The sequence below is a fragment of the Rattus norvegicus genome, chromosome 17, assembly GCF_021556685.1.
Source record: "Rattus norvegicus strain SHRSP/BbbUtx chromosome 17, alternate assembly SHRSP_T2T, whole genome shotgun sequence".
Taxonomy (NCBI): domain Eukaryota; kingdom Metazoa; phylum Chordata; class Mammalia; order Rodentia; family Muridae; genus Rattus; species Rattus norvegicus.
Genome location: NC_141550.1, coordinates 36,100,481 through 36,121,247, shown reverse-complemented (window position 1 = coordinate 36,121,247; position 20,767 = coordinate 36,100,481). Strand labels below are relative to the sequence as shown.

At 41.9% G+C, this 20,767-nt stretch overlaps 1 pseudogene across 2 annotated transcripts in view; it reads right to left on the bottom strand.

Moving 5' to 3' along the window:
* Positions 1-2,533: 2,533 nt before the first annotated feature.
* LOC134482707 (uncharacterized) overlaps positions 2,534-20,767 on the bottom strand; it is a 501,539-nt pseudogene continuing 483,305 nt past the window's right edge. The window contains exon 10 of one of the 2 annotated variants that reach the window (XR_015641638.1): positions 2,534-2,727. The product of XR_015641638.1 is annotated as an uncharacterized LOC134482707, transcript variant X31 (transcript). Of the gene's footprint in view, positions 2,728-8,656; positions 9,320-20,767 lie in introns of those variants that run through there. The other variant, XR_015641635.1, reaches the window with a different exon arrangement.

Below are 20,767 nucleotides of genomic sequence, written 5' to 3'. Positions count from 1 at the left end.
GAGTCTGTGACTAAGGATAGGCCCCTGTCTCTTTAAGTCACTTTCTCTGCCTGCTTGGATAGATTCAATCTCCTCATTAATTTATATTCACTATTAATAGTTTAGCAAAAGTCCAAGTGACATATGTAACATGAATGATTAGGATATACACACAGAATGGGCAAAGCCATAGCAGCCATTAATTTCACAACTGTTTGAGCACAAAGAACACACAGATGGCTCCACTGGGTAGTAGAGAAAGACAGTTTTCTAGCCTGAAGTATGTGCATTCTCATAGAGGGAAACACACTTCTACAGGAGTTCTGTTGTCAGGCCAGCTTAAGCTATAAAGGATTCCGAGAAAGCAGGCCTAAGAGCAACAGAGAGTCAGGTGATCAACAGACAGAAACTACCCTTTACTTATTTTATTTAAGTCACCAGGAACAAACTCAGTTCAAGACTGAGGATGCTAGTGGATTCCTGTTCCTCCAAAGCCACCGGAACAGGCTAAGTTTTTCCAGAGGAGGTAAGCCTGCAGCATTATTTGAAAAGAATGAAAGTATAACCTTAGGGCAATAGAATGGGTGGCCCCATTTTTGTTTCCATCTGTCTTTGGCCTTACAAGAAGACAGAAAAAAAGAGGGGGGGAGGCATGTGTTTAAGGGATTCTTTGAAGAAAATTAGCTAACGATTCATGTCAACTTTTAAAAAAAAATCAGAGGGTAGCAGTGAGGATAAGCACACAATTCCTTCCGGGATCCTGGACACCTCTATGTTTACCCTGGTCCTGTGTGTGCTTTCTTCAGGTTGTTATTTCGCATAATCTGAATTTACAGAAGAAATACTCTAGATGACCCTCCCATTAAAGGACAGGACCCTAAAGATCCCACCAATATCTCAAAGCCTAACATCAGATCACACACTTGCTTGGAAGCAGAATCATTCCCAGTGATAAGAGCAGAGCTGTACCAAATGCAACAGCCACCAGATGACTGTCACTTGATTGTCACTATCCTTAGGTTAGAAAGAGGATATTCAAGCTTAGGGAAATACAGTAAAGTATCCCAATTCCCATAACTTATGGGTATGGAATATAGATTTAAACACAGGGTCTCCTAATGCCCAGACATATGCCTTGATTTCCATCCTGCTTATGGCCTCTAATGCCAACTACAAACATGTCAGACCACATAAACATCACAAATGGGATCAAGCGCCAGAGAGGGACTTCAATAGAGCAAGAAAGTTGAAGACATATATCCCTAATACTGCATCCCGCGAGGTAACTGCTACCTAATATAAGAAGGGCAAAGGTGTGAGAGAAAGGACAGATCTGACTGTGATGGTTAAAATATTGCTATCCCTTACTCAAAGCTTCATGATACATTGAAGTCTTAACACGCTAAATGGAAAATCTAAAAAACAAAAATCATGACTTTTCAGGCTAGTTAAAACCAAATGCTGCGCAAACATAAGGATCTGGGCATGGGTTCATAATCCACATCAAAAGCTGAGCATTGGGGCACATAGATTACAGCACAGTGTTCCTAGTAGTAGGGAGGCAGAAGCAGGAGGATCCCTGGACCTTCCTGATGAGCTCCAGGTTCCGTGAGAGATCTTGTCTGCAAAATAAAGTGGAGAAAAAGAAAGAAAGACAACTCATATCAACCTCTGGCCTTCGCATAAAGATGTGCATATGTTACCTACATACACCAGACACAAAAAGAAATCATGTTTTAAGTGATTTCTATTTTAGTTTATTATTTAAAATGATTGTATCTTATGAGGAATTTTTGCTGCTAATTTCTTACTATACCAGTTTTATAGATGAAGCTTTAGTACATCTATATGCAGAAAAGTGGAAAATGCAACGTAGACCAACCTCTGCATATCCTGTGGTTTCAGGTATCACTGGGGTCTTTAGAACATGTACCTCTAGAGATAAGTTTCAGTTAATCCAGTTCAGTATCTATACTGATTAAACAGTAATACACAGACAACAGCAAGATGTTGTGGCTGTGATACAGTCATTTTATTTTCAATTATGTATATGTGTGTGCCTGTGTGTGGATATGTGCATGTGTGAAGCAGCTGCCCGGGGTATCCTGAAGAAGGCTGTCAGATCTGCTGAGCTGGAATTATAGCCAGTTACATGCTGTTCTACATGGGTGCTAGGGACTGAATTCAGGTCCTATACAAGATCAGTACAGTCTCTAAGCAGCTGAGCAATCAATCTCTCTAGACCCTGCAGAGTCATTCTGTCATGTTTTGGATTTCCTCCCAGCTCTTGAAATAAAGACTATGAGGTCTCTCTTTCCCCCTGGCAACACAACACTAGAAGGGTAATTTTGCAAGATTAAAAAAAAAGTCTATTTCTTCTTACATCTTGAACAATATCGTCTTAAGAAAGAGAAATCAGGTCTATTCACTTTAATCCTTGAGTTTCAAAATAAATTGTTGCACCTCAGACCTGTTACCACTGAGAATCGACTTGGTTGATTGGCAATGAGTTCAGACCATAAAGAACACTGATCTTTATTCTTTTCTTATTTTTGGTTAACTTTTCAAATATTCTTCCTTTTAAAAACATACTGAGGAGAGGTTGGAGAGATGGCTCAAAGGGTAAGATCACTGACTGCTCTTCCAGATGTCCGGAGTTCAACTCTCAGTAACCACATGGTGGCTCATAACCATCTGTAATGGGATCTGATGCCCTCTTCTGTTGTAGCTGAAGATAGCTACAATAAACTAAAGAAAGAAAAAAGGAAAAAATATATTAAGGAGTATGTATGTCATGCTTAGTCATATCTTTAATCTACCATAGATAACAATATACCTGTGTCTATAGTACATAGGCCAATTCTGGCCAATTGCTTGCATCTATAAATAAAGTTTATTTAAAGGCAGTCAGACTCCTTTGCTTATTTACTGTCTATTACTGCCTTTTAGCTATATCAGGCAAGTTGAGTAATTGCACAGAGATCAGGGAGCCCATAAAACCTAACTACTTGGATCTTTATCACTAAATAAGTCCACATATGGCCAACTGTATAATACATTTATGATTTTTTCCTTCTGAATAGCCATAAATGTATTCATTTTTAACTAACTAGATAATCATTAGTCTGCTCATCCATCAACCAACCAACTTCTCTGCACCTAGCACTTGGACAAAAGAAGGATGAGAGATTTGGGAGAACTTAATGGCATGTGATGCTGTACTAAGAAGAGAAAGCAGTAAAAAGGAAGACAAGTCAGTTTCAGGCTAAGGGGCAGACAGCATCTCAGCTAGCACAGTTTGGGCACTTAAAGATCATTGAAATGCTACTAATTATTTAAATAATGATGCTGAAAATCTCTGGGCTACTGTATGCTAGTAATGACCTCCCAAAGTCTGACTTACTGTTGGTTTTTCAACATTGTTGAGATGGTTTGAAAGAGCAATAGCTGCTTGGTGAGATCAGAAAGGCTGATTAGATTACCTCTAAGCACTAGGAAGCAAAGCCACCAGGCCTTTTTCCAAGCTCCATGGTTTAGGCGACATCAGAGTTTGGACAGGACATTTGAGAGAGATATTTTACTTGGATCCTAACTGAACTCAGTGACCCCAACAACCAACTCTCTAGTTCCCCCAAACTTCACTGCTTTATGCTGATCCTTATAACTGGAAAAGCTAGCTTCATGTGTGAGCAGAAAGAAATGCTCACCTAATAAATAATCAATGTAATGAGTGCGGGTGCTTGTTCCTTTGGCTGTCTGATCAATGGCAGTGGATGAAGCAAGTACGATCGACATGCACTAAGTGAATGTTGGGAGTTACGTTTAACCTAAGTTAAATAAGCATAAATTACATTCAAAACTATGTTCTCTTTGTTTTTGTTGGCACACCGAATGCTTACCTCTTTAGTAATGGTTGAAGACCGAAGTAAGGAAAAAAATTAATAACTTCAACATCCAAGCAAGATTCTACTGAGCAATTCAATATGGCCAATTCATTTTTCATTAAACAACAAACATTTACTGTGAGTATGATACATGCCTGGACACAGGCTGTAGATTCCATAAATTAGGCATCTGTCTATTAAAGAGCATTAATTTAAAATATGTCCTTCTTTAGGAGTTTTAAATTTGAAATTTCATTTCTATATCCTTGCACTTAAATATTTAACCAACTTTACACCAACTTAAGCAAAGTGGCTTATGATAGAAGAGAGGCCAAAAATATTCATTTGATAAAATAATTTTGAAAATAAATGTATCACTTTGTAAGGAAGAGCACACAAGGATATTATATATTCATAAAAATAAATTGACTGTCTATTCAATTATGAAAGATGGTTTAATGTTTGGAGCGCCTCATGATTAATGCTATCGTGGGGACTCTCCTAGCTAGCAAGGGCACAATTCATCCCCACAACATTCTCTTTACTAAGGTGTCTTTACATGCTAAAATTCTAAACTGGAAACAGCACTCAATAGGTTTTGGGTTTTTTTGATGTTGTTGTTTTGTTTGTTTGTTCGTTTGTTTTTTAAAGAGGATGCTCAATGGCTTTCTGGATTAGACACTACTAAATCATTTTTGGTTTGTTTTCACTACAATGTCTGTATATACATGGTTCTGAATACTTTTTAAACCTAAATGGAAAAACATCCACAAATAAATACCCTCTTGCCTCTTTATGCATGGGCAAGAAATCCAGCAAAGCAGGCTGAGCACTGTTTTTCTCCTTTCCAGTACTTATGTACCTCAGCTCCTTGTTTACTTATGAACTCATAGTACTTTCTTACCAAAATTAATTTCAAATAAAAATAACACGATAATCACTACTGTCAGCACAAACACCACAGATAGCATATAATTAAGACGAGAAAAAAATGCAAAGTATTCTTGAATACACATTGCTTTAATTTTTCTCTTGATGGACTTTCAGATTATTTTACAATGATCTATTAAAAACCCTCTTCTTGTAAAGATCTATTAAAACTGCAGACACTTGGGAACACTGGGGAGGGAAAGTGGGTCATGTTGTAAAATTGATTATGTGAGCTTTCTCCCCACTCAGTGCCCATGTCAGCAACATGGAAAAACAGTCTCCAGACTGGGTTCTACAGCTACACTTTCTTCTGCAAAGAAAAAAAGCAAAGCAAAATAAAACAAAACAAGAAAACGAACAAACAAAACAGTGCTTTTTTTGTACACTGGGGAACAAAAAAGGGTGGGGTAAATTTTTTCCCTGAGCATAAACATCAAAAGACAAAGGTAGCCCAGAAAAAAAATATTTTTGTAATAAAAATGGTATATATATATAATATATGATATATTATGTAATATATTATATATATACTAAATCTGGAATCTTGTCTATCTTATTTTAAACAAGCCAGCAATTGCAAGCTTCAATCTGTTTGGATAGAAAAGAATTTATGTAAATGTTTTGTTCAAGCCCAAAAGGGAAAGGGTGTATAAAATATACCGTGTATAAAAGACGCATGCCCAACTCCAAAACAGCTTGCTACACAGGGGACCAAAAAAACCATCTGCCCTTCTCTAGGCTTGCCCAGCAGTCGTGAAGCTTCAACATCTTGCCATTTGCAACATGGTTTCAGTGAACCCAACAGTAAGAGATTAACCAAAATTTCATAACTGCTCTGCTCCTCTACTCTCCTGGTTCTTGGGGATGAAGGGCAGAAGGAAGAGTAGGAAAAGGTCAAAGAACAAATAGAAACAAACAAACAAAAATCTCTATTTTTTTGCACTCTTTGTCTGCACTTGAGAAAGAAAAAAAAAAAAACTTAGGCAGATCAATCTGTACAATGCTAAACCAAATCTCTTTAATTCCAGTCAGCTTTTATCATTCAGTCGCTGAGTCTCTGTGTGGAAAAATTCATGCTAATTCCCCCTAGCAACAGCCTCAGCCTATCAGGAGACTTTATGTACCGTGCAGCTGCCTGCCAGAATAACTCTAAGTAGGTCAGGCCTGTATTTCTAAAAATGCTACGGTCTAGTAACCCCACTGTCCCGTCTGTCTGCCCTGCCCCATAATAACCTCAATTGCTTGGTGACACAATGACATACTATCCTGTTAGAGTGCAATCACATCATGCTACATTATTCTGCACGGGCATGGCTGGGTGAAGGACCCTCCGAGGGGAGGGGCAGCATTAATCAGACAGCCATTCATGTCCACCAGCGTTTCACTCTCGAAATGGAGACTGCATTAATGACCAGCTGTTTGAACTAACACAAACAAAATAATGTCTTCCACCCTGTTGGGTGCCCAGAATACAGCATTCTGATCTGGCAGGTTCCACTCCTTGACTAAATCGAAGATGTAAATTAACTGGGCTCAGACAACGTAGGCTTTGGCAACCTTGAAGTGAGTATATTTAAATTATATTACATGTGATTCAAAAAGCTATTGATTTGATACACACGGCTCTCCTTGCCTAGAGTTTTCCCTAATCCACGTTGTTTTTTTTAAAGGAAATTGCATACATGGGTAACATAATACATATGTGCCCATTGCCCAGGGACTCAACTGCAGGGGCTGAACTAAAATTGACTTCACTTTGAGCAGAGAAACAAAGCTGGTCAGTAGTAATTGTGCAGCATGAACACAAATACAAATAGTCAGTGCACACCGTGAAGGAGCACTAAAACAAATAAGAGTAAACACGCTGAGCCCGCTAGCCAATCAGCTCCTCCCACCAGCTCCTCCCACCAGCTCCTCAGGGAGGCTGCAGAGAATGCTGGAACTCCCGACACCAGAGAGACTGGGGGCGGAAGGGAAGGTGCCCTTCAACATCATACAGTGGTATGATGCTTCCCCACAGAATCCGTAGCAAGATAATCACAACAAAGGCTTCTTCGATGTATAAATTAAGCATACCAAAACAGCTCAGAACCTGCAGTAAAATTTTAATTCTATGTTAGAAATTTTAGAATCTAACAGGGACATTTGTACTTGAGGGTACTTTTAATTTTCCTCCATTGACATACAGAAGTGAAGGGTAGATACCGAGACAGGAGCCCAGCAGTGCAGTGTGGGGCTGTTTGGGACGGTATCCTACAGTGACAGAGCTTGCATACTTAGTCTGCTTGCTTACAGGTTCCCTGTTTGATCTCACAAACACTCTCCGATACGCTGAGCATTCTGCTAGAAGTTAGGCAGAATCCAGCCGGTGAGATGTGCACCCTAGCTGCGCTTAATTTTCAAACAGAAAAATGCCTTCATCTGCCCTTGTTTGAACTGTGCTTGGTAACTTAGTTATGACTGTCTTCTGCACTCTGTGGCATACAGCACACAGTTATTCTTGGAGAGATACAGTCTCTGACGCAACCATGAACCGCTAATTACAAGCTGCTGACATTCTGCTCGTCTCTGCAGCTTTGAAGTCCTGCTTTGTCTCAGGGCTCTTTCACCATGCTCCCATCCCTTACCATCTCCTTTCTCTCCCTTCATAGCCTTTCTGAAGTCCCTCTAGCACAACCTGGAGAAGGGATATTATCAGACTTGCTTGGGTTTCTTTCCTCTCACCATCACAGCCCCCCCCCCCTCTCTCTCTCTCTCTCTCTCTCTCTCTCTCTCTCTTTCTCTCTCTCCACATAGATCTACAGTTTGGAAGTACAGTAATAAGATCCTGTCTCCACCCCCACCCTCAGGAATGCACCAACAGCTGGCCAAACATAATCCAGCACACAGAGCGGCTCTGTAGATTTCCTAACGAACAGTGGGTGGACAGGCCAGACAGGCGTCCCAGAGGAGCCCCCATGACAACTGGGAAAGCTGCTTGCTCCCAGCTCAGAGATCACTTCACCCAGCTCACTCATATTGATCTACAAGCTTCTAGTATCCGCCAAGCCCCAACCGAGGCTATGGAGAGGCCGCCCTCCTCCTACAGCCTCAAGCAGGCTGGAAGCTTGCTTTACACTGACATCAGTCTTGCCCTGCCTCATGCCACACACCCCTGCAAGCTTGACAGCTACAAAACCCAGTGCCAGGATCAGCAGCAGCACCTGTGATTACCATCTAGCTGGGAGCCAGGAGAACCCTCCCTTTTCCTTAAAGAATTTCCTTTATTAAGCATAGCTGATCCTAGCATTCAAAAGCATGTAAATCTAACACTGTATTCATCTCCACTGAACGCTTAGCTTCTGAAGCCTGTGGTATCCAGCTGGCCTCAAAGTCATCTGGGATACATTTATTTTGATTAAATTGATCGCATTTCTATTTAGAGGACAGAATTTTTCCGCCATACTGAATACAGCTGTGTTTACAGGGCTCTGTAGAAGAAGAAAACAAAACCGTACAGTGAGTCTTAGCCCAATGCAGAGCACTTAGAACCTCAAGGAGTTAAAACTGAAGGGGCTTGCTCTGCCGTTTCAAAGAAAAGTCTATATGCAGCTGCTCTGCCCAAGTTTTCTGGCTAGCCAGGAAATAGGTCTTGAGCAGGAGTGAAATCTGTGAAATCTGAAATCAAACCCGACCCAGCCAATCTCTCTCTCTCTCTCTCTCTCTCTCTCTCTCTCTCTCTCTCTCTCTCTCTCTCTCTCATGTGTGTGTGTGTGTGTGTGTGTGTGTGTGTGTGTGTGTGTGTGTGTGTGTGGTGTGACACAGTCTCTTCCATGTCTCCACACGCATGCACATGCACTTAAATCCATGCTGCAAGACTGCTATTTTCTCTGGGACACTGTATTGTCACCCAGCCCATCAGTTTCTTCCTTGACAGTACCAGGGACATCCACATTGCAATTTACAGGTCCTCCATGCATGTACTGGCAGATCCATTATGCCATCCTTCCTTAGACTAAGACTGCAGAGAGGGCAGCAGACAATCTCAGGACACTCAGCAGCTCTTCTGCTCCCTTTCCATTTCTCCAGCTCTGCCCTGTCAGGCAGACACAGCAAGTACCTGGTTCATCCATCTTCAGTTCCATTCTCTGGGAAAATGCCACCACATCCAGACCTGGGTTGTCCCCCTCAGACTAATCCCAGAGAGCAGCCGGAGTTAGGCACATGAGGCAGGGGCTGTGGCTGCCCTCCCCTGTATGCATAGCATCGGTGGGCACTGATGTATAGTATTCCTAAATTCCCTTTCCAAGTCCTCCACATGCCTCTAGCATCCCACCCCAATCTTCTGCAACTTCACCCTGTCTTCCAAGACCCCATCCGGCTGTGAGAGACCCTGGCCAGGGATTGCAGTAGGTCCTTCCGCAGGGTGCAGACAGGAGATTCTGGGATTCTAGTTGTACGATGGGCCATCTCAGGCGGGAGTCAGCCGGAACCATGCAGGTGAGCCGGACGAAGCTTGATGTGCCCACAGTGATGCAGCCCTGGAGCTGTGAAGGAGACAGTCTGGCTTCAGAATTTCGGGGGAAAAAAAGAAAAAGAAAAAATCGAAAAGAAAGAAAAAAAAAACAACAGCGCAGCTCGGCGCCTGTAGGGGTGGAAAAAACACAGATACAACCAGAAAAAACAATAGCTAAAATCAAATTTCAAAACAAAAATAGGAATACAGAGATCAGCATACTTGATGCGACTTTTATTTCTGACGTTTTCTTGGTTTATTGGCCTCCCCACCCCCTCCAAAAACTCCCCAGTCCCTGAACGCCCGTCTGTCCACGAGTGCCGAGTCTCAAATGCGATTGCTCCACAGTGCCGCAGACCTACATCACATGAGAAAGCACATGACGAGCCGGAGTCGGCTGCTGCTGTGGTCAACTGTTCTGCTGAGGCAGAAGGGGGGTAGGAGGCAGTGCCCCTCTCACGCTGCCAGAAAGAAATTTCCTTAAAAGAACAATGGGAGGGCGGCATCTCAGAAGAAATGCTTGAGAAACGTGGACTTTTCCATATGCACACTGATGAAGAGGCACCGTGGGTACTTGAAGACAAGCAGAGGATGCTGTACCGCAGACACAAGCTGGATGGCAGCAATATTATTTCTTGTGTGTACTCGTCAAAGTTGATTCTGTTGAAGTGGATTCCTGAAAAGCACATACCATGTCTTCCGAGCATGATCAGGCTTGGAAAACCAATTCTATTATCTCTCCTTGCAATCTGTATCTGAACCTGCATTGTGAATAATTTATTTTTAGACTAATAAAAGGCTTGCCAAGACTGCACCCTTTCTATGGCAAGTGGCGCATGCAGTATTCACCTAAGAAGGAAAACCTTGTCCCTTTGTAGGGAGAACAGAGGAGACAGTTTTTATTGTTCAAAGAAAAATAATAAATCAATAGCGACTTCTTACTTAAAGGCATATATACAGCAGTAAGATTCCTCCAAAAGTCATCACCCACAGGCGTTTCTGTTTCTTTGGATTGACAGGTTTCTGGTTTGCACTTTGCCATCTCACACCTCATGCTGGTAAACAGGGGTGATGTTTCCCTAACACTGGCCAAAGCCCATGAGCCTCTTAGATATTTTTACTTTGCAGCAAAATGACACCCAACAACTGCTTCCCAGAACAGCCCTCTGCAGAGGTGCTGAGTGGCTACCACTGTCTGAGTACAGACCACACGCTGGAAAGAGATGACCTTGGGGTCCACAGGTTCCGTAAATCATTCCAAAATAAGCACGTTGCCTATTTGGACACTCTCAAAATGTAAACGTATACTATATTAGAAAAAACATATGATCATACCAGCTGATCAAAATGAGAGAATTTTTTGTGAATAGGTGAGGTGACTACCTCCTATGTCGTTTGACTGTACTCAGCAGTGCAAGAGCCTTGGTTACACACATGAGACGTTCTCTGCGTTTGTGTATATAAGGCTACCCAGCCTGGGAATTGTACGGAACATGAAAGGCATGGTCTCAAGGTGTAACAACCGCGTGTCTTCTTTTACTCCAAAGACAACTTTCTACCAATCTGATCCCTGCAGAGTCAAACCAGGAAGACTCGGCACAGTGCTTTCCTCTCCTCCACCCTCCCACAATCCTTCCTTACAAGTGGCCCTTGGATTTCAGACTCCTCTCCATTCCGTCAGAGTTAGACTGCACTCTTTTGTATCTCTGTCTGATTGTAAACCATTGCAATAATCTGATGTATCTGCATCATACAAAACCACTGTCTACATGCTCAGGACAACTCGTGGCCTATCACCAAGGCTAGCCCCTGATTTCTTCAATATTCTTATGCTACCAATCAATGGTATTATCAGCTTGTATAACTATTTAAACACGTTGGTCTACTTTGTATAGATCCTTCGTTGAGCAACAACAGCAAAGTCTTTCTTTGTTAATCACTATAGAACAATGGCATATGAACATTCTCCCTGACTCAGAAAACATATCTACAGGGCCTGCACCTCGTTTTCTGTTAGAACTAAGCTCATATCGCCTTCGGTGTAACTATTCTGAGTTTTATTTCTCATAAAAATAATAAATGGGTCTAAATTTACCTGATAGATGTGGGTCAGAGAAGAAATGCTATGGAAAAGCGCAAAGAGGAAAATGTTTCTATGTAAACACCTGGAAAGGTGCCTTGGGGTCCCAATTTGTAGTGAAATCTAAGATGGCCATCAAGAAGCTGGGATGGATGGTTTAATTTCGACAATGGCAACGCAATCACTGAAAATGAGCACTTATGCCTGAGAGCCTATAGGAAGCTCTTAGCAATCCTATGAGCAAAGAATTTTAAGATAAATTATTTGAATGAATTAGAAAAGGAAGAAGGTGCAAAGGAAGAACAGACTTGATTTTAGCAAGCTTGTTTAGAGAAATGGACCTAGACCAAGGAAAAACCATCTTAAAGCAACTCCCCCTCCCCTTAACCCTGTAAAATAACAACCTACCTGTAAGATAGGGAATCTGGGAGCCAAGACCAAAGGTGGTTGATGGAAAGGGTGGGGGAGAGCAGGATAGCTCCTTTTCTGTGATACCCCTACACTGCTCAAAGAAGGAGCAAGAACATACAAAAGCATAGTTTGGAATGTTGACAATGCTTACATCGACTTTGCGTTTTAATTTCTGGAAGCACCCTTGGTCTGGGAGGCAAGGGAATGGCTCCTGGACTCTGCTGGCACTGGGGAAGGAGATGAGAAGGATTCTGGGGGCTCTGTGAGGAAAGAGCTGGGACTCTTAAGGGCAATCAAGTTGGTTCCTGGCTACACAAATGCTTGGTACAGTTTTCCTTTCTTTTTGATCTTATTTATTCTTTTATATCTTGAGAGGAGATTTTGTTGTAGAGCCCTGGCCGGCTTAGTACTCCCGATGTAATCTAGGCTGGATTCAAGGTCACAGTCCTCTTCCTCAGCATCCCAAGCTGAAATTATAGATGTGTACCAAAAGTCAAGCTCTAGATACACTTGACCTGTGGAGTGGTTTTATGTCAACTTGACACAAGCTATAATACTGTGGTACCAGGGAACCTCAGCTGTGAAAATGTCCCCATAAGACTGGCCTGTAGGCAATTATTGGTGCACTTTCCTAATTACCCGCTGATGTGGACGGGCACCTCATTGTGGAAGATGCCTCTGGGCAGATGGTTCTGTGTTGTGTAAGAAAGTAGTAGATGGAGTAACCCACAAGGAGCAAGCTAATAACCAGTGTTCCTCGCTGGCATCTGCTTCAGTTCGTGGCCAGCTTCCTGCCTTGAGTTCTTGACCTGATTTCCTGTGATATGGAACTGTAAGCTGAAATAAACCCTTTCCTCCCCAAAAACGCATGTAGTCATGGTGCTTTTTCATTATTAATTAATTATTTTATTTTATTACATCCCAAATGTTGCTTTCCCAGGTCCTTCTTGTTGAGTTCTTCTCCCCACCCTCTAATCTCTAAGAGGGTATCCCCCAATTATCCCCCCACCTGGGGCATTAAGTATCTACAGGATTATGCACATTCTCTCCCACTGAGGCCAGACAGGGCAGCCCTCTGCTACATATGTGCTGGGGACCTCGGATCAGCCCATGTATGCTCTTCAGTGGGTAGCTTAGTCTCTGGGAGCTCCCAGGCCATGGGTTGTTTTGTTTTGTTTTTTGTTTTGTTTTGTTTTTCGTTTGGTTTTGTTTAATCACAGCAGTTAAAAAAAAAAAAGTAATGCCGCTGCATGGAGTGACACTCGTTTCATATTTCATTGATATCTAAGTGGCTTTGCTGGGTTGGTTCCCATCGTGAGATTAAAACCATAGAAACAGACTCTGCACCCTGTCTCTCTAACCTCTGGCACAGTTTCTCAGTGCTATCTGCTTAACCTATAGCTGTATACCCCAGCTGCTTCTTTCTATACAGGCTGCTCTTGCTGTATCCTGCTTGGCTACAGGCCTACCCTTCTTAGCTCCTTCTTACTAGGAAGCCTGCTTTTAACAAGGGGATAGGTTGCTAAAGGCTTCAACATTCACACGCAATGTATAAAGCGAAGGGGGAAAAAAAACACAGGAGTTTATCAGCCTTCTCACACAATTTTCGCTAACTAGAATACTAAATTAACGAAGGTTTCTCATTCCTTGGACAGTTAATGAAGGTTAAATGACATACTGCCTCAGGCCCAGGAAGTGAATAGGGACGTTATTGCCTCATATTATAGCTGGAGAGGGGGAGGGGAAGTGTTAATAATCTTTCTCATCAGCAGTAAAGAACTGAGCTTTTAATACCCAAATATATTTTAGCAAAAGCATAGTAGATCACCTCTAAAGAGGCTTCAAGAGCAATTTGGGATAACTAGGACACTGGAGAATCAGATTACACTGCAGGGTGAAATATTATTTAAAAATACAGTGAAAGCCAAATTTATGCTCATCTATTTTGTTTTGATCAGTTCTCTTAAGTTCTAATAATCCAGATATACTAACAAGAATACCCGATCTTGAGAAAAAATGACTTTGACTTTGAGTAACCTGCCTAAGGTTTGGCTAAGGTAAACTGTTTAATGCACACACACACACACACACACACACACACACACACACACACATACACATACACACACAGATACACACTCATACACACAGACACATTCACACACACAGATACACACACACACATACACAGACACACAGACACACTCACACACCCACACAGACACACACACACATACACAGACACACAGATACACACTCACACACACAGACACACTCACACACACAGATACACACACACATACACAGACACACAGACACACTCACACACACAGATACACACACACAGACACACTCACACAGACACACTCACACACCTGCACAGACACACACACACACACAGATACACACACACAGACACACTCACACAGACACACTCACACACCCGCACAGACACACATACACACACAGATACACACACACAGACACACTCACACAGACACACTCACACACCCACACAGACACACACACACACAGATACACACACACAGACACACTCACACAGACACACTCACACACCCACACAGACACACACACACATACACAGACACACAGATACACACTCACACACACAGACACACTCACACACAGATACACACACACAGACACACTCACACAGACACACTCACACACCCGCACAGACACACATACACACACAGATACACACACACAGACACACTCACACAGACACACTCACACACCCACACAGACACACACACACACAGATACACACACACAGACACACTCACACACCCACACAGACACACACACACACATACACAGACACACAGACACACTCACACACACAGATACACACACACAGACACACTCACACAGACACACTCACACACCCACACAGACACACACACACATACACAGACACACAGATACACACTCACACACACAGACACACTCACACACACAGATACACACACATACACAGACACACTCACACACACAGATACACAAACACACACATACACAGACACACAGACACACACACACACACACGCACATGCCTCACCTCACCTAATACACTGTATAATACTTAGAAAAGGAGGGAAAATGAAGGGGGGGTGTCTACACCCTAAAAGCTCCTCTGAGCTAAAACTTTTCTTTGACAAGGAGGTAAGCCTGAATTAAATGGAAATCAAATTATCAGGGTTTAATAAAAGAAAAAGAAAGGGATATGTGCTTCAGAAAGGAGGCTAACCTACTTCAGCGATTGTGAAGTCCTGTCAGAAAAGATGGTGGCTGGATGCAATCCTGGGAAATACAGATGTAAAAATGTCAAGCAGGGAAGAGCTCCATTTACTAGCTTGGATAGAGGACTTCAAATCCTATGCTTTGTTTTCCAGCCTCTCCAACATGGTTGCTGAATTAAGATTAGCACTTCGCAAAGCTGACTGACAAAGTGACTAATTGCCAGCTGCTGGCAAAGGACAGATTTCCCCTTTCAGGTCCCCTGCACTGCTTGCTACCTAGTTCCATTTTACAGAGGCCAAATGCCAAGTTTAAGGTAGATGGACTGTGTTTGTTCACCTGTGAGTGGTTTGACCTTAGACTTCACAGAGCCCCGTCAGGAAGTCGGTTTTCCATGCTCTTTACAGTAAACAAAGACAGTGTGGCCAGGCTCCAAATGTTACAGAAGGTCACCGACCAAACTGCCTCCCAGACAAAGACTGCTTCCAGAAATTGAAACACAAAATAGATGTGAGCGCCATCGACATTCCAAACTGTGCTCCTGTTCATTCTCAGTGCTTGCCTCAAACAATGTCACACATCCAGCATAGACGCATAATAGAAAGAGAACCATAAAACCCCAGGTGCTGGAAAGCACCTTAAAGGTCGTCCAGTGCACCCGCAAATCTAAATTGTGAATACTGCCCTTTGAATATCTCCTCCCTATAATCACCCAGGCTTGGAGGGAACCCCTCCAGTGACTGAAAAACACAGTACCCTGGCAAAGAGATGATCACTTCTGTCTTTTGCATGCAATAATAGAGTACTTAAGAGCCCTAAGCAAGAAGGCCCAGTTCCAGAGTAAAGCAAGCTTATTCAGCTTCTGTCTATGGTCTCTAAATTAAGATTCTTAAAGGCTCACCTACACTGTAGCCACGAGTTACTATAGGACATCTGTTATCACCCATCAGGGATCCCTTCTCGACCTGCAAGTCTTTCTCCCATGACGTCATCTACTCAACCTTCTGTTTTCAGCTGATGAATACATTCTGAATACCAGTGGTTGTGGTGTGATTAATCAATCATGACCAACATTTGATTACATTGAGAAGCTCCTAGAAGATTAGTAAAAGTCAGCTCTGGGTGTGTCCCTGGGGACGTTTCAAGAGAGGGTTAGCTAAGACGGAACGATGGCCCTTAGTGCATGTAGCACCATCCCATAGACTGGGGAAAAGAGGAAAAGACGGATGTGGTGGGCAGTTGTTCTCCCTCTGCCCTGTGGCAGCTAAGAGTGTGAGGTGCTTTTCTCTGGCATGCCCTGTCTACCACTGACGGAATAAAGCTTCTGACATCATAAGTTAATTGTCCCTTCCTCAAGTTGCTTTCTCGGGTATTTTGTTCTAGCCACATCAAGTCTAATTAGCACCATCATGCTTTAAGTGATATATCACACAAAACAGAACTCGTGATCTGTTGGCACACCCAGGGTACAATGGTTGTATCACTTCTCTCACTCCAACAGAACATATTTCAACTATTGAAACCTCTCTTCTTACAGACATATCAGATTGGCAGCCCCTATCGTACCTGCCCTTCCACCTAAGCAATACAGCTACCAGCTTTAGACATTCATTGTCTTTGAGGATTTGCTATTCTTTATTGCCACCTATAACTAGAATCTATGGTATTTAAAAATGTTCAAAGGTGGGAAAATAGTGAGCTATCTTGGAGGGAATACAAATGAACTAGTAAATGCATGTATCTTCCACAAGAAGATAGAACCTCCTTGAGAGCCTGGTGTTTTGCAAGGCAGTGACCACGCCTTCTGTTGACTTCTGGTACACAGCCTTACTGCACACAATACATAAAATAGCCCCACCTGGTGGGGAAAGTGCTAGACACAAAGCAGAAGTTCTGGGTTCCAGCCTCGCTTGCCACAAGCTCTTTCTCTGCTACAAAACCATAGGCAGGCCAGTTATCCCACCCCAAGTCCTTTCTCAGCTTCAAAAGGAGAGCCCAAACAATAGGCACCCCGTGCCTCAATATTTCAGCGGTTTACTTCAGGAGATTTCTAAGGAATTTTTTAAATATTCTTTAGTCTAACATAATAAAATAGTAACCAATTGGCTCATTTTTCCCCCAGATTTTCATCAACATTGGGTAAATTCCCCCATCAACTTGGGTCTCCAAACAAATACATAAATGTTCCATTTAGGAATCAAAAGTGAATTGTTTCACTTTTTTATACGTCAATTAGGTAAATTAAATAAATCTGACTATGGCTCCTAGAATTTCTTATTCTCTAGTAAAATAACAGTTTTGAATAGGTGAACCAATTACGGAGTTTCTTGGTAAGGAATAAATGTCATAATGTGATATCATCGCTACATTTCTATAATTCAAATGTCTACTAAAAATGTCTTTAATTAATTCTACAGAAAGAACCTTTAAGTTGAAAAGATCTAGTTTCTCTCTTGTTCTTTCTGTTTTCTTTTTCTTTTTCTTTTCTTTTCTTTTTTTTTTTTCGGTACAGCCATGACATCAGAGCTGCCTTGTGTCTATCAGTAGCTCAGGATAGCAATATTGTTCATTCTCTGAGCTGGCTGGGGGTTGTAATGGCATATGGTCATATCAGTGGAATGCCAGCTCATTGGAAACGTTTGAATTACAGGAAAATTAATTGCATGACGAGCTTCCAAGTCACATCCAGCCCTCCTAACATTAACCTGACAGTATAATGGTGGATCTTTTCACTAAGTATGTTATTAGATGATGTAAGTTTTCTTAGATCAAAAGAACTAAAAATAAAAATTGGAAAGGTGGGTTTCATGCTCAAAATCTGGGCTGAGTTTTGGTCCAGGCTTTCTTTGTGAACATCTTATCAGTGTTCGCCTAGGCACCAATTCTCCTTTGAAAAGCAAATGTCAGGGTGTTCAGGCTTCAGTAGTCTCAGTTTATGTATCAAGAAGAGGCATGATTTGCTGGCTTTTTTATATTGTTTAAGAGTCAAATTACCGAGCTGGAGAGATGGCTCAGTGGTTAAGAGCAGTGACTGCTCTTCCAGAGGTCCTAAGTTCAATCCCAGCAACCACATGGTGGCTCACAACCATCTGTAATGGGATCCGACGCCCTCTTCTGTTGTGTTTGAAAACAGCTACAGTGTACTCACATAAATAAAATAAATCTTTAAAAATATATATATAAAAAGAATTAAATTACCTGGGTTTGCCAATGTTTTGTTGTTGTAATAGGATATTTGATGTTGGTTACTTCATAAAGAGATTTATTTGAGTCACAAATTATTATGAATAGATGTTCATAACAGCCTTGTGCAGATTTCCAGTGAGAGCCTACTGACTATATGACATACTAGTTGGAAAGAAGGGGAGTGTTCATACAGATGGAAGGTCCTCTTTCATAGTAGGACACTCTCATGAGAACTAACCTGTTCTTTGAGATCAGCATTAGTTCCTTCTAAATCCATCACGCCCCTCCATGTCTTATTACCTTTTGCTAGACTATAACTTTTACTGTTCCTACTATTTCTCAATATTGCCCCAGAGGACCAACCTTTCAACAATGATGCCATCTCCAAGTCATGTATGAGCCAAGAAATTTATGACACTGAACATTCAAGTAATGTCTCCAAGTCCTCTCATGTTTTGCTCCTTCCTTTAGTACAGACAGGGTAACAACACTGCCTCAGTCTCAAGTCCCTTTCTTGGAGTTAGGCAAAGGATTCTAGCTTTTAGATCCCTGGAACTGACCAACAACAGTCATACGGAAAGGGTTCCAGTGAGTGAACCCAAATAAGCTGTCACAGCTACACACTGCACATATGGTCCAGACATGCACAGAATACTGTTAGATATTTTCAAATATATTTAAGTAAGAAGTTTTTTCAGACATAATTGCATACTGGTATTTGATATGAATAAAAGCTATAAACAATTGTTTATTGAAATCAACGTAATAAAGTTTTTAAGATGCAGTAATCACAAGTGACAGCATCTCCATTTAAGTATTGATGCAGACCTTTAGAGGGAACCATAAAATCCCTACTTTGATGGTCTCATGCAGATGACTATAGAATTGACTGCTAAAGCAGCAAAGCTTCCTTGGGTCACAGCTATGTGGGGCTAGGAGTGTCTGATCCCCCTGGAGCTGGAGTTTGTGAGCTGCCAACCTAGGTTCTAGGAATCAGACTCTCATCCTCTACAAGCTTATTATGTGGACTTACTTTTAACCAGTAAGCCATCTCTCTAGCCCCAAGGACTGACTCCAAGCATTCCGTTTTGTTTTTATTTTAAGATAGTGTCTCACTTAGTTATTCAGGATGGCCTTGAGCTCACTTTGTAGCCCAAGCAGACACTGATCTTGATCCTGCCTTTACCTATGAGATAACCACTATGAAAGGCCTATACTCCAGGCCCAGCTCATTCTAATTTCAGATATGCTATATTCAGAAACAAAGACTTGTTGGTGCTGAAGATACTCAAAATAGTATCTTGTTGAAGAACCCAAGGAACTCTTTTAAGTATTCAAATATCTTGGTTAATCAACATTTCAACAGCTCCTCTTACTTAGCATGGGTAATTTAAGAGGAGAAATGTTTAATTCTTTGAGTAAAGTGAATATCCTGAATGATTTAGCTGTATAGATCTGTAGTGACCAAGACTGTAATGAGACATGCCGAACAGTGAACAGATAACCTGGCAGAGAAAACACTGAGAAAATTCAGGGATAAATCATCCCAGTAAGATGAAATGATACTATGTCTTTCATTATTCCTCTGAGCCATTTTCTAAGTTATGCATCATCCCCCTGCCCCACTCTATAGATGAGGAACCCACAACAGAGAAGCTCAGTAACTGACCACGGCCACAGAGGCAATAGGTAGCAGAGGTAGGCTATGAATCCCATCAGTAAGGTTCCGGAATTCTTGCAGCCTAGTCTACCAATCTGTTTTATCTTTTCCTTCTTTCTTTCCATTACACTCCTCCCAAATGCCCAGTCACAACCCTCCTTATCTAAAATCAAAATAGATCCCTCTCTTGGATCTATCCAATCTCTCTCCAGGGTATTGTACAAACAATAAACAAGGCTGGTGAGATCAGTCAGTAAAATGCTTATGTGAACCCCAAAAATTGAATGGGCTAAGTAGTAAAAAAAATGTGAACATCAAAAATTGAGGGCTAAGTAGTCAAGGACACTGGCTGCTCTTGCAATCTAAGTTTCCTTCATATCACCTGCCTGAGGTGGCTCACAATAGTCTTTAGCTCCAGTTTCAGAAAAATCTAACACTCTGCTGGCCTCTGTGAGCACTGGCAGGCAAGTGGTGCACAAAGATACACTCAGGCACATACATATATGATAAAGTAAAATCATTTTTTGTTGTTTGTTTTTCGAGACAGAGTATCTCTGTACAGCCCTGGCTGTCCTAGAACTCATTTTGTAGGCTTGGCCTTGAACTCAGAGATCTGATTACCTCTGCCTCTAAAGTATTGTGATTAGATGCACGCTCTACCACACACAACCTGAAATGAATATTTTTAAAAGAAAAGAACGCCAGATGTAGTGATGCATTCTTGTAATCTCAGCACTAGAGGGTAGAGGTAAGAAGACTCCTCAGGCTTGCTGGCCAGCCAGTCTAGTCTAATTGACAAGTATTTCACACCAGCTGAGACCTTGTCTCATAAAACAAGGTAGATAGCACTTGAGAAACACCAGAGGTTGACCTCTGTCCTC